The 12365-nt window shown below is 37.0% G+C and overlaps 1 protein-coding gene across 13 annotated transcripts in view; it reads left to right on the top strand.

Annotated features, from left to right (window-relative positions):
- The window catches only part of baz2ba (bromodomain adjacent to zinc finger domain, 2Ba), a 252745-nt gene that overhangs the window by 77924 nt on the left and 162456 nt on the right, over positions 1–12365 (top strand). For 11 of the 13 annotated variants that reach the window (XM_072262004.1, XM_072262001.1, XM_072262000.1 and 8 more), the window contains exon 3: positions 5710–5960. The exons of the other annotated variants lie outside the window; for them this stretch is intronic. The gene's annotated coding sequence lies outside the window, so the exon portion shown is untranslated. The remainder of the gene's footprint in view (positions 1–5709; positions 5961–12365) is intronic. 13 annotated transcript variants of the gene reach the window in all.

The following is a 12365-nucleotide window of genomic DNA, read 5'->3' as shown; positions in this document are numbered from 1 at the left end:
TTCTTGAGACTGAAATCAAAAGGAAATTCCATGAAGATCTTCAATAGCTGCCCAGTGGCTTCGGCAGAGCTTTAATCTGCCAGAGAAGAAAATGTTTATGCTTGTCCCTGAAGATCAGAAGCCTTCAAGAACTACTTAAAAACTAATCAATTAACTTATGTGAAATATGGTGAACTGAAAAATTAAACTTGAACACAGTGCTTTAATTGATTTCAATATACGTACATTTTCTCCTTCACTTTCTTCCCAGCAGATGGATGAATGGATTGTTTCTGTACTGAGTCGACAAGATGCATATTCGGCAGACAGATTTAACACTAAGTTTGCGTTTGTAATGAAATGTAACTTAGAAATTTGTGAAGATTGGCTGGCATTTTTGTGAATTCTAAATTTGCATGGGAATTCCTTTGGAAAAATACCATAAATAGTGGTGCTAGAAAGTTTGTGAACCCTGTACAATTTTCTCTATTTCTGCATAAACATGACCTAAAATGGTGTCAGATCTTCACACAAGTCCTAAACTTGATAAAGAAAACCCCATTAAATAACACCAAAATTATACTTATTTATTGTGAAAAATCATCCAATATTACATGTATTTGTTAGAAAAAGTATGTGAATCTTTTTTCAGGAACTGGTGTGACTCCCTTGTACAGCAATAACTTCAACCAAACATTTCTAGTAACTGTTGATCAGTCTTGCACATTGGCTTTTACACCATTCCTCTGTACAGAACTGCTTCAACTCTGGAACTGCTTGCTTCAGGTTCTTCCACAAGATTTCTGTAGGATTAAGGCCAGGACTTTGACTTCGCCATTCCAAAACATTTTTTTTTCTTACTAAACCATTCTGTTGTTGTTTTTCTGATCATTGTCTTGTTGCAATATCCATCTTCTATTAAGCTTCAGGTAATGGACTGCTACCCTGTTGTTCTCCAGTAAAAAATGTCTTGATTCAATTTTGAATTCATTGTTCCCTTAATGATTGCAAGCTGTCCAGGCCCTGAGGCACCAAAACAACCCCAAACCATGATACTCTTTCCATCATACTTCTCTGTTGGTATAAGGTTCTGGCATTTTCCCTCCAAACATAACAGTGTGCATTTCTGCCAGAAAGTTCAACTTTTGTCCCATAAGTCCACAGAACATTGTCCCATAAACATTGTAGAACATTCAGGTGGTCTTTTGCAAACTTGAGACGTGCAGCAATTTGTTTTACTCTGTGGTGTTCTTCCATGAACACCATTCTTGTTCAGTGTTTTTCTTATAGTGGACACATGAACAGTGACTTTAGCTAGTTCTTTTGCTGTTACCGTTGGGTTCTTTTTCATCTCCTTCAGCATTGCACGTTGTGCTCTTATTGTGATCTTTGCAGGATGCCCACTCCTCGGGAGAGTAACAATATTAGTGTTTCCCCTGACGAAGGGTCTCGGCCTGAAACGTCGACTGTACCTCTTCCTAGAGATGCTGCCTGGCCTGCTGCGTTCACCAGCAACTTTGATGTGTGTTGCTTGAATTTCCAGCATCTGCTGAATTCCTGTTGTTAGTGTTTCCCCCATTTGTTGACAATTTCTTTTATTTGGACTGATGAATATGCAGATCTTTAGAACTGCTTTTGTAGCCTTTTCCGGTTTAATGCATCTCTACAATTCTTCTTCTAAGGTCCTCTGAAAGTTGTTTTGATCAAGGCATGGTGCACATAAGCAGATCTTTTTTGAGAAGAGTAGGCTCTGTCATTAACCTAACATTTTTTTTATGGGGCAAGGCAATTGTTCAACCCACATCTCCACTCTCATTTCATTGATTGAAACACCTGACTTTAAACAGCTTTTGCCGAAGGCATTACCCAGAGGTTCGCGTGATTTTTCCAACAAAGGTGTGAGATATTGGATCATTTTTCTCAATAAATAAATGAGCAAGTGTATTGTGTTTGTTTTATTTATTTAATTGCGTTCTCTTTTAGGGCTTGTGTGAAGATTTGGTCATATTTATACAGAAATAAGAGAAAGTTCTAAAGCATGAACAAACTTTCTAGCACCGCTCTGTCAATTTTTTCCAGTTTGCTCATCTGTCATCTGAGGAGTGAAGCTGTGTGGCCTTTTTCTTGGTAATGTGCAATCTCCACCCTCCCACACAAAATATATTTTGTATCGTTGCTGCTCTGACTGGTGTTTAACATGGAGTGATAGTTCAATAACTAGGAAGGCGGGAAATCACATTTAGAGTATTGGGTTCTCTGTCTTTTGTTTTGGAATTATAGTCTTGGATTCATTGATAGAGATAGCTAGCTTCTCTGACACCCATTTGTAGAAATGTAAGCATCCTGTTAGTGATGTAGGAAGAGTCTTGGGGTTAAACTTGTAGATGTCATTCAGAAAGCCTGATTATTTCAAGTTGTTTAGTTTTCAAGACCATGCTCGAAGCACACAGCTCAACTTAGATAAATGTTCTCCTGTCGTCTCCTGATTTGATATTTGGATCAGAACTGAAAAATAAAATGGTTTTCTAGTAAAAATGTAATTTACAGCTGTTTTGTAGATCTGCATGTTCTAGGCCTTTTCAGAAAGCACTTGGTAACTATTAGTATGGGCTTAGATTAAACTGAAAAAACACTTGGATTCTCTCTGAAGCATTAAAGCATGTTGTGACAATCTGAATCCATTGATGTAGTGATGATTTTTGTGTCTTAAATTAATGGACTGTTTTTCAGAGCTTTTATTGTATGTTAGGAATCTAAATAGTTAAATGCTGGTCCCTCTCTTCTTATGTTAAGGTGTAACAATTTCAAGCAGAGATCACTGGTAAACTATGAAGAATGTGAATCTTTGCTTGCTTTCTCCATTTATAGCCTAAAGGTGCAAGTACGGTTGTTTACTTTTAGACTGAATTTTAACTTGGCTGGGAATAGCTAAACATGCCGGGAATCAGTGATCTTTTGGTCTGTTTCACCACTTCCAGCTTGTAAAGTACCCTTTACGTTTCCGTTTCTGTATCCAATGGAGGAATATGTTACCTGAGAGTGGGGGGAATTATTGGGTGTTAAATATTGTTTTCTTAAAAAATGTATTCGGTGTTCCTTATTGGTTTGTGACATTGCTTAAACTTATTTGTTGTTTATTCTCTTTCGCAAAGATTAGTTTTCGTAAAACCGAAAGAAAAGTGTTCGTAAGGTTGAGATTGCATGTCTGTTTGCTGGGAATTGTATGTCTGAGCCCTCGGGTTCCTACTATTAAAGCATAGCTTTTAACTGGATGTTTTTGATCTCTGGAGAGCAAATGGTCGCACAGAAGGCACAGTGATTTTATGAAATTATCCTCACCGCCAAGGAGTAACCTTTTTCCTTTGTCTTGGTTTTCATATGCTTATCCTCTGCATTATGCATATTCTGTGTGACTGGGCTTGTAAATCCCTGCACAGCTGACACTTGCTAAGCATTTTACAATGTATTTCCAAGTAGCTTCTTCATTTGCTGTTCATTAAATTAACATATGTTGTTTATTTGGGTTAAATAAACAGGGATAGGTATTTACTTTGATTTGTCTACAGTTAGTACAATTTTTGGATAATAAAATATTTGCACTGCAGCTACATTGTCAAAACGAGCTGTCTTGCACACTATCATACTTGTACCATGGCATAACATTATATAATTAAATTTATACTTTTTTCATTCTGCATTGCTACTAAAACTTGTATAATTTTAATTTTGCTCTAGTTGTGTCATGTTTCAAAAGCATGTTCTACTATGATTAATTGGCAAATTATTATAATTACATGAAAAGGAGCATTGTAATTCATTAAAGGGCATGCACATAGCTCCACAAATTATTCTATGTGCCTATTTTGCACGATTTACATGAGTTATAAAATGGTTGTACCAAAATAGTTTTGTAAATAAATTTTATACTGCTAGGATTAAGTCAAAATCGTGAAGTATTTGTTTTGATTTTAAATTGCACTTTAACTGTTTGCTGCAGTAGTATTGCCCAAATTTGAATTTTATATCAACAAATTTTATTAGAAAGAGTTTAGTAAAAAAAAAATCCCAAATCTGAAACATCAATTTAATTTTATGTGAAGGGTAATACCTGGTACATGAACTTGTTTCTTTTTTCCACTGATAAGGTGTGTTTGTCTGATCCTGCAAGAGGCATTGGTATGACATAGTAAACCTTCATGGACTGTCTGGGGAGTAATCCTTTCTTATCATGACCCAAAAAATATTCTGTTGTCTCACCACCGAGACATCATGTGCACCATTCCATTGAAGGTCTCCAACTCCCCCAGCATAATATGAAATTTGCCTGTTTTCTTCAGTACATCTGAAAATGCTCTCACTTAACCTCAGATGTATGTACTGCTTGATACACAGTAAAGAATGCGGGCTTGATAACAGCCAGAATCAACAAAATAGCTGTTATGTTTTGAAATCAATCATTTTTTAACATTTTTATAAACAAAAATGCCTAAGACTTGTAAAAACCATGGCCAGTTTAATCTGGTATGCTGGTCCAAGGTTGCCTCTGCTGCCACAATTCGGGGGACTCTCAGGTTGGAGGAGCAACACCTCATATTCTGTCTGAGTAGCCTACAACCTGACAGCATGAACATCGATTTCTCCAACTTCCAGTAACTTCTCCCCCACTCCCTCCCCCCCCCCCACCATTCCCCATTCTGGTTCTCCCCCTTACCCCCCAAAAAAGTTTCTTTTTAAAAACGCAAACACACAAACTGGTCTAATCATGGTGTAGCATCCAATGGCCACACAGGTGCTCGCGACCAACACTAGTACACTAGTTATTGTCTGCTCAGCGACTCCCCTGTCCCAGTTAAGTGGCATAGTGTCCCAAATAAATGAAGGGAATCCTGGCAATTTTCTAGATGAGTTTTTGTTCTTTAGGAGTTGTCCCAGATAAGCGGCTGCCCCAATTAACCAGAATCCACTGCATTTGGTTTTGCCTTGCGAAGCTGTCACAGGGTTGTGAATGACATAGTTAAGCATTCATTAAAAACAGTTTTAATAGTAGTTTTAGAATTTCTGTAGAAGTGCTCATTTAGACCATTACCGTAAGATATAATGGCTTTATTATAACTATTTATTATCCTTCTCAACCCTATTCTCCTCCCCCCCCCCCATGACTTTTGATGCCCTTACATATCAAGAATCTATCAACATCCGCTTTAAATATACCCAATGACTTGGCCTCCAGGACCTTCTATGGCAAAGAATTCCACAGGTTCACCACTCCCTGGTGAAAAACAAAGCTGAATTGTAATATGAACGTATCGACTAAAATGCCTGTGTTAGATCCACTCTCTTACAGCTGAGATGTTGTGGGCTGTATGATTTGCTGTTTGGGAAACTTGGCATTAAGTGAACCTGTGAGGTATAGACTCTCGCACTGAAAATTGGAAACATCTGAGAAAGTGAAGCATTTTGGTCAAAGTTCTTGCTTCCATGTTTCCAGTCTAATATTTCACTTGCACTAACTCCATTTCCTTGACGAGGAGTGAGTAATCCATTGCTTCATTGTCAATCAGCGGAGTGCTGAACAGCCATCCGTGGGTATCTGTAAAATGTTTTGAAGTTGCATGAGGGCCTCATTGGGCATGTGATTATCATGTTTGAGCCGCATGAAGATGGCCTCTTTCACTATTGCAGAAGTTTATGATGTGATGCTCAAGACCGACTCTTCCAATCTCATTCCAGGTATGCACATTTTGGCTGAGATGACTGCCTGCAGCTTGGACATTCTTTGCTGCTATGCCAAAAGCATCCAAATCGTCGATGAACATCGCAATAGAGCATCGGTGTCTAGCTGAGCAGTGCTCGGACCATCCTCCATCCTCCACTATCAATTTTCTACAACTGTTTGTCTCCACCTTCTGCTCTTGTTCATCTGTAATGTGAAAACTCAAATCTCTTATTGGAGTCACTGAAGTAAGAATATTGAAGGAAAGGTGAGGATAAATGATCGGTCTGGAGGGGGAAATGAAAATTTTTGCCTTGTTAAACATGCTGCAGAAATTTTGCGTTTTCATACTGCTGGCGGCCTCCCTGTTTTCAAATAATTCTGATGTTAAAATTCAGACCTATGTCAGATAACAGTCCTTGGTACTTGCCTGACCTTCCCAAATGGCCACTTTTTGATCCTTTATTAGAACAGATGATAAATACAAATAGTGATGCTGCTTAAAAGCAAATGGAAATCATGACCATCTCCTAAGATGACAAATTTAAAAACTGTTTCCAGTCAATGCAGTCACACTAGGAAGTTAGAAAATTGATGTTTTGATGGGTTTGAGTTTATTTTGCCCCCTACAACAATCATTGCACAGAAAAAGTCACTTGGATCACATTTCTTCCCCATTCTGATGTTTGGACTGAACAATAATTGAACATTTTGACCATGTCTGGATGTTTTTATGCATTGACGCTGCCACATAATTTGCTGATTATATATTTCCATCAATGAGTAGGTGTACCTATTGAAGTGGCCACAGAGTGTAAGTAAGAGTTTGAACTAATAGTGAATGTTGCTCATTTTTTTACTACATTCCTTATCAGGTTATTACCAATAAGTTAATTTTTAGCTGTGAGTGGGTTAAAAGAAAATGTGGTATTCTGACTGTCGTAGTAATAAGACAAATACAAAGCACCTCAGCACTAGATTTCTTGCGTAGCCCTGAATTAATTCTAAGCAATTTTATTGAAACAGAAAATATTTTTAGGTTTCTGGATTTTCTTTCACAGGTGTTAAATTTATTTAAACCTGGAATTATGCAGAATATGTGAAATGGAGATGGCTTAATATGGTAACTGTACAAACATTTGATATGAGCCAGTCATATGAGAAAAGTACATTTAAAATCCTAACTTTCAAATTTAAAATACCAGTCAAAAGTTTTTACCAAATAGTGTTCTTTTAGTTTTTTCAGAAGCATTATGTTGGATGCCTATGTAGTGACTAGCATCATGTAAGCATTATGATCTTTGATGTAGAATGGCACAAATTTACCTTGAATACATTGGAAAAATTGCAAAGAAAGTTGTTTTCATTGATGCAAAGGAACATTTAAAATCATTCTTGAATATAATTCACATTCAAGTTCTTGTACTTTTTAAGACTGAGGCATAACGTCATGATGAGATTAATATCGTAAATGAGTTTTTACTATTATGTGGAACTCTTTCCCTGTGAACTTCAGTCCCCTGAACTTATGCATGTTAAATCTTGTATGCCTGCAGTTCCAAATTGAGTGATGGGGCATTAAGCAGCAACAGAGCCTCTAGCCACATTATTGGGTGATGAGATTGGGCCACAACAATTTCCCCTCTCAAAATTCCTCTGGAAGCTGTTGATACCCAGCAAAGTCAATTCCCTAGTCAAAACTTTTAGTGTTTCTGGTGATCTAAAATTTTGATACATTTAAATATTAAAGTAACTAGTACATTAAAGTACATTTAAAAGTAACTTTCATTTTAAAGTTTTTAATTTAAAAATGAAAGTAAAGCAAAGTAGGGTTGATTTTGGACATTTGGGGCTCCTCCACTGGTCCAGTGAGCAGAGAGAGAATTTATCAGGTTCATGGGGAATGGGCCATGGTGGGAGGTGGCAATGATAAGTAGATAAAATATTACCTAATGTGAATATTAAAGTCATATCAAATTGCTTTACAACATTTAGCAGTACATATAATTAGTAACTATAAAAGTTTACCCCCTCTTTAACCTGCCACTGCTATGGGGAGAGCAAATTGCTCACCATAAACTCCTGGGAGAATTCAGAGGTGCTGCTTACAAGGAAGTGGCCAGTGGAGGTTAGCTATTGGGTATGGACCGTAACTCACACCCTGATGCCAGTGAATATTTCCAGCACTTGACTGAAAAATGACAGAGTTTGAAGTTGCCAATGATTCCAGTAAGATCTTGACACATTTTGAAAGTTTCTGTGATCGTGTTGCAGAAATCATTCTTATTGGTAATAACCTGTTTTATAAATGCATTGTATTGTTTATTGCCTGAACTGAATATATTGGCTATTTTGGCACACAGATTATACTATTATAGTTCTGCAGTAGTAAATAAAGAAATAAACGGTAATCTGAGAATAGAAAATACACTATCAACTATCTTGCCTTTGAAATAAGAGTCGAGGAGTTTTATGAAATGCGTTTTCCAGTCTGCACCTTCCATTAGTGGAAAGACATTGTGTCGACAGCCTGATTATTACAGATCCATGCTGATGACTTTGTTGCTGGGATTATCTCTTGTAGCATCAGCCATCTGCTGCAATCTTGTCTAAAGAGAAATTGTGCAGGAATGCTTAGTGAGTTCATTTTTACATGGTTTTAAAATGCAACTTGACTATTGCCACTAACATTTCAGCAACCAGGGTTTTAGTTAAAATACCCTCCATTCGTTTAAAGTAGCTAAATTTTTCTTATGCATACTGTTTATGAATAGTTATTTAGTTACTAGCATCATGAAAAGATCTTGAATTAGTAATGCAATAGCAATGGAATATAATTTTGAAATGACGTTTTGAAAGGGACTGTGTGAAAGAATACTTCTTGAAAAGAAAACTTGTATAGTTGTTTGTAATCTTGTATGATGATACGTTCTGTAATTTTTCCCCACCAGTTTAAGTTTTATTCCTATTTAAATAGTCGTCATTTTAATTAGCATTTGAAGTATGTACGGAAAAGGGAGATGGTACAGTAATGTAGTGGTTAGTACAACGCTTTACAGGCGACTCAGGTTCAATTCCTGCCACCGCCTCAAAGGAGTTTGTACCACCTTCCTGTAACAGCATTGGTTTCCTCCAGGTGTTCCAGTTTCCACCCAGAGTCCAATGAACAGTTGGTAGTTTAATTAGTCATTGTAAATTATCCTATGATTAGGCTAGGATTAAATTGGGTGATTGCTGGGTGGTGTGGCTTGAAGGCCAGGTGGGCCAACTCCACACTGTCTGTCAACAGAATTTTTAAAACAATCTGGATCCACTGACAAGTAAGATTTTGTAACTTTGTCATTCAATGATGAAGATCTGACTAGCAATGCAAAATAAAGACAAATGATGTATCATCCCTTGCCCAAATTTGCATGCAACTGTTATTAATGTTAATATTCATCACTTCGATGAATATCAGATAAAGTTGATACTTTGTTCACCTTTGTAAAAATGTATCAGAGGCACTTAATTCATATAGTTGCAAATTATTGCATGATACATGCTTAGGTCATCAGTTGTTGTTCTTGAACCTGGTGGCTTACAAAGTCATCTTACAGGATAGTGTAGAGCCACTAATTTTATTTGTAAGTTTTGACTGAATTTAGGCCAAACCATTCAAGGATGGTTGTTTTTTGCTACTATTATCAAAACAAAAATATTCCTACATATGTTCTTTTGACTAAATGAATATGTGTATTTCTTTCCTTTAAGCATTTAAATATGAATTTTCTTTTCTTACCTCAGCACACAGGGGAACAGATTGCACCTTTATTAAGCATCTTAGTACTTTTGCTTTGTTTTTATACATGAAAATTAGCTTCATATGCAATGTAAAATATGAAATATATGAAGGTGTTAAATTGAGCTTCTGCAAAATAGATGTTCACACTGATTATAACAAGGGCAAATAGCAGATGATATTATTTGGAATCTAGAAATATTATAAGTTGGGATACATGGGTAATTTTTCCCCAGTAGCTTAAGTTTTATTCCTATTAAAATAGAGTGCTCTTGCAACCATTAAAGCTCCATCTGTCAAATGTGGAGCTATGGTAACATGGCTACTGATTGCATATTCCTGTTGAAATTATGCTGTCAGCCACTCTAGTTATTGCCTTGAATTAACATTCTTTTTGAATACCGAAGGGTAACTGGGGGAAAAAAGTTGGAATGTATTCTATTTTGAGGATTTTCAAGCAAATTTTTATTTGTGGAATGTACCAGTTACATTGTTTAACTATTTATCATGGTTTCCATTCCTTCCTCCACTTTCCACTATTAAATTGTTTAAAAAGAACAATCATGATGATTTACAAAAGCCCATGTATTGCAATTTGAAGCCCTGACTTATTGCCCTAACCCAAGTATGAACACTGTAAAGTAAGTTCAACTTGTACAGTCCTTTTGTTTCTTCAGTGAATTTACTTAAGTTGGGAGAGAAGTAACTTTATTTTTGTTGTCTTTATGTTTAAGCAGTAAAATTTCTTTATAGTTCAAAGTTCATAAGGAATGAAAGTCTTTAATTTTGGTCATATTGTGTAGGTTTTGTGTAAATATATAATGCAGTTATAAATGTCTTGCTCTAACATTGAGCAACATCTAACTGTATCATTACAACACTTTTAATTCCTGTGCAGTACACATCAGCCTGGTTTCCTCTGAGTAATTTGACAATTTAATATCAATTATTGAGTGTTTCATTAAGACTATTATATTTGAATATGTGCAGTATACAGAATAAAGTAGATGAACTTGTAGCACAGCAACGGATTGGCATGTATGACGCTGTAGGCATTACTGAATCATGGCAGAAAGAAGATTATAACAGGGAGCTTTACATCCAAGGATGCGCATTGTATTGAAAGGCCAGGCAGGTAGGTAATGGGGGAGACATGGCTCTGCTGGTTTAAAAAAAAATGAAATCAAACCATTAGAAAGAGGTGACATAGGCTCAGTAGGTATTGAATCATTCTGGCTAGAGGTAAGGAATAGTAAGGTTAAAAAGAGCATGATGGAGTTATATACAGACCTCCAAACATTAGTAAGGATGCCGTCTACAACTTACAACGGGAGATACAAAATGCATGCCAAAAGGACAACGTTATGATAGTCATAGGGGATTTCAGTATGCAGGTAGGTTTAGGGAAAATCCAAGTTGGGGCTGAATTCTGAGGGGAATTTTCTAGAAAGCCTATGTGATGGCTTTTTAGAGCAGCTCATATTTGGGCTCATTAAGGGATCAGCTATTCTGGAATAGGTGTTGTGTAATGAACTGGAATTGATTAGAGAGCTTAAGGTAAAGGAGCCCTTGGGGAGACAGTGATCATACTATGATAGAATTCATCCTGCAATTTGAGAAAGAGAAACTAAAGTCAAATGTATCAGTGTTACAATGAGTAAAGCAAATTACAGAGGCATGAGAGAAGTTGGCCAGAATTGATCGGAAAAGAATGACGGCAGAGCAGCAATGGCTGAAGTTTCTCAGAGCTCAGGATGTACTCATCCTGAAGAGGAAGAAGCATTCTTGAGGCAGGATGATACAAGTGTACCTGAAAAGAGAAGTCAAAGTCTACATAAAAGATAGAGGGGACATATAACAGCAAAAAATAGTGGGAAGTAAGAGGATTGGGAAACTTTTAAAAACAACAGAAGAAACTTAGAAAAAAGTCATAAAAAAGGAAAAGATGGAATATGAAGGTAAAGCTAGCCAATAATATTAAAGAGGATACCAGAAGTTTCTTCAGATACATAGTGTAAACGAGGCAAGAGTAGATATTGGACCGCTGGAAAATAATGCTGGACAGCTAGAAATGGGGGACAAGGAAATGGTGGACGAGTTAAGTATTTTGCATCAGTCTTCACTGTGGAGGACACTAGTAGTTAACCTAAAGTTCGAGAATGTCAGGTGTCAGAAGTGTGTGAATGTGCCATTACTAGGGAGGAGGTTCTTGTGAAACTGAGAAGTCTGACGGTAGATAAGTCACCCGGATCAGATGGTGTACATGCCAGGGTTCTGAAAGAGGTGGCTGAAAGAGATTATGGAGGCATTAGTATTGATCTTTCAAGAATGAATTGATCCCGGCATGGTTCCAGAGGACTGGAAAATTGCAAATATCACACCACACTTCAGGAAGGGAGAAATGCAGAAGAAAGGAAACTGTAGGCCAGTTAGTCTGACCTCAGTGGTTGGGAAGATGTTGGAGTCGATTGTTAAGGATGTGGTTTCAGGGTACTTGGAGGCACACCAAGTAAATAAGCCGTAGTCAGTATCATTTCCTCAAGGGAAAATCTTGGGTGACAAATCTGTTGGAATTCTTTTAAGAAATAAGCAGGGTAGACTAAGGAGAATTGATAGATGTTGTGTACTTGGATTATCAGAAGGCCTTTGACAAGGTGCCACACATGAGGCTGCTTAACAAGTTAAGAGCCCATAGTATTACAGGAAAGATACTAGCATGGATAAAGCAATGGCAGATTGGCAGGAGGCAAAGTGTGGGAATAAAGGGAACTTTTTCGAGTTGGCTATCAGTGACCAGTGATATTCCACACGGGTCTGTGTTGGGACTTTTTTAAGTTACATGTCAATAATTTGGATGAGAGAATCTCAGAAAGGCAGTGTCCATTATTAAGG

This window comes from Mobula birostris, chromosome 6 (assembly GCF_030028105.1).
Source record: "Mobula birostris isolate sMobBir1 chromosome 6, sMobBir1.hap1, whole genome shotgun sequence".
Taxonomy (NCBI): Eukaryota; Metazoa; Chordata; class Chondrichthyes; order Myliobatiformes; family Myliobatidae; genus Mobula; species Mobula birostris.
This window is presented reverse-complemented; position numbering and strand designations above follow the sequence as displayed.